The following is a 2311-nucleotide window of genomic DNA, read 5'->3' as shown; positions in this document are numbered from 1 at the left end:
CTCCCTCTGTCGCCCAGGCTGGAGTGCAGTGGTATGTTCATGGCCACTACAGCCTCGACCTGCTGGGCTCAGGTGATCCTGCCGCCTCAGCCTTCCAAGTAGCTGAAACCACAGGCACACGCTCCCATGCCTGGTTTATTTTTTTTATTTATTATAGAGACAAGTTCTCACCAAGTAGCACAGGCGGTCTCGAATTCCTGAGCTCCGGCAATCCTCTCACCTCAGCCTTCCAAAGTGCTGATATTACCCGCTTAAGCCAAGGAGCCTGGTCTGAAAATATAGTTTATTTAGAAAGTAAATGAGAGAGAGAGAGAGAGAGAGGAGAGAGAGGAGACAGATAGAGATTCACCTCCCCAAAGCAGGGGAGGTGCCAAAGCTTTCTTTTTATTGCCAAATAATATTCTATTGTATGGATATACCAAATTTTATTTACCCACTTATCAGTTAATGGACATTTGGGCTGTTTCCAATTTTTGGCTAATATGAATAATATTGGTTTTAAAAAACTTAATTTAATGTTTTTAATTACAAAGATATGGGGTACAATTCAGGGATAGGCATACAAATGTTGATTATGCTGGTACCCCTGTTGATGAGATATGACCCTCTCTCCCCCAGCAGCTTCACTCAACTGCCAATCCCACTCCCCTCCCCTGACAGTTTCCCACCACTGCCAATCCCTTTCTTACAGTATTATAATTGTTCAAGGTCCGCTTACGAGTAAGAATAAATGGTATTCTGTTCTTTACCTATGTGATAGATCACTGAGTATGATCGACTCTAAATCCATCCAAGTTGCTGCAAAGTTCATATGTTTGTCCTTCTTTATGGCTACATAATATTTCATTGTACATAAGTACCACATTTTAAAAATCCAGTCCAACTTCGAAGGGTAACAAGGTTGGTTCCATGTTTTTGCTACTGTGAATAGAGTTGCAATAAACATACATGTGCAGGCATCTTTTTTGTAGAATGATTTGAGTTCCTCTGGGCATATTCCCAATAGGGGAATTGCTGGGTCATATGGAAGGTCAATTTCTAGTTCTTTTACAAATTGTCATATGTTTTCCAAAGAGGTTGCACTAGTTTGCATTCCCACCAGCAGTGAAGAAGCGTTCCTTTTTTCTCTGCATCCTCACCATCATCTGTTGTTGTTTGTTTTATTAATGATGGCCATTCTTACTGGGGTTAGGTGGTATCTCGATGTGGTCTTGATTTGCATTTCTCTGATGATGTGTGAGGTTGAGCACTTTTTCATGTGTCTGTTGGCTGCTCATGTATCTTCTTTTGAGAGGTTTCTCTTCATGTCTTTTATCCACTTTTTAACGGGCTGGTTGTTTTTTTCCTTTTGAATAATACTGTTATGAACATTCATGTCAGTTTAGATGTTTGACATTATCTAAAAATAAGCCCACTGTAATTTTTGTGTTAAAAACAATAACTTGAATGTATGCATTAGAAATCAACCATACGTTTTTTTTTGAGTTGGAGTCTCACTCCATCGCCCAGGTTGGAGTTACCATAACTTTTTAAAAAAATCAGTTTTAGGCCAGACGTGGTAGCTCATGCCTATAATCCCAGCACTTTGGGAGGCCGAGGCAAGTGGATTGCCTGAGCCCACAGGTTCGAGACCAGCCCGGGCAACTTGGCGAGCCCTCATCTCTACAATAAATCAAAAATTAGCTGGGTATTGTGGTGTGTACCTGTAGTTCCAGCTACTTGGAAGGCTGAGGCGGAAGGATCACCTGAGTCCAGTAGGTCGAGGCTGCAGTGGCTGGGAGCGTGCCACTGCCCTCCACCCTAGGTGATGGAGTGAGATTCCAACTCAAATAAAAAATAAATAAACAAATAAATAATAAAATAAAGTCTATATCAGTCTCTTAAAAGAGCGGTTTTAGGTTCACAGCAAAATTGAGCAGAAAGTACAGAGGGCTCCCATAATCCTTTTGCCCCCATGTATGCTCAACCTCCCCACTGTCAACTTCTAGCACACATCATTACCCAGAGTCAGTAGTTTTCTTTAGGGTTTACTCCTGGTGTACATTCTGTGGGTTTGATTTTTTTTTTAAGTGCCAAAACAGATTTTTATTATTTATTTATTTTTTTGAGTTGGAGTCTCACTCCGTCACCCAGGCTGAAGGGCAGTGGCACGCTCCTGGTCACTGCAGCCTCGACCTACTGGGTTCAGGCGATCTTTCCGCCTCAGCCTTCCAAGTAGCTGGAACTACATGTGCACACCAAAATACCCGGTTAATTTTTGATTTTTTTTTTTTGAGTTGGAGTCTCACTCTGTCGCCCAGACTGGAGTGCA

This window comes from Carlito syrichta, unplaced genomic scaffold, assembly GCF_000164805.1.
Source record: "Carlito syrichta isolate Samal-C Ts95f unplaced genomic scaffold, Tarsius_syrichta-2.0.1 Scaffold313910, whole genome shotgun sequence".
In the NCBI taxonomy this organism is placed as follows: domain Eukaryota; kingdom Metazoa; phylum Chordata; class Mammalia; order Primates; family Tarsiidae; genus Carlito; species Carlito syrichta.
This window is presented reverse-complemented; position numbering follows the sequence as displayed.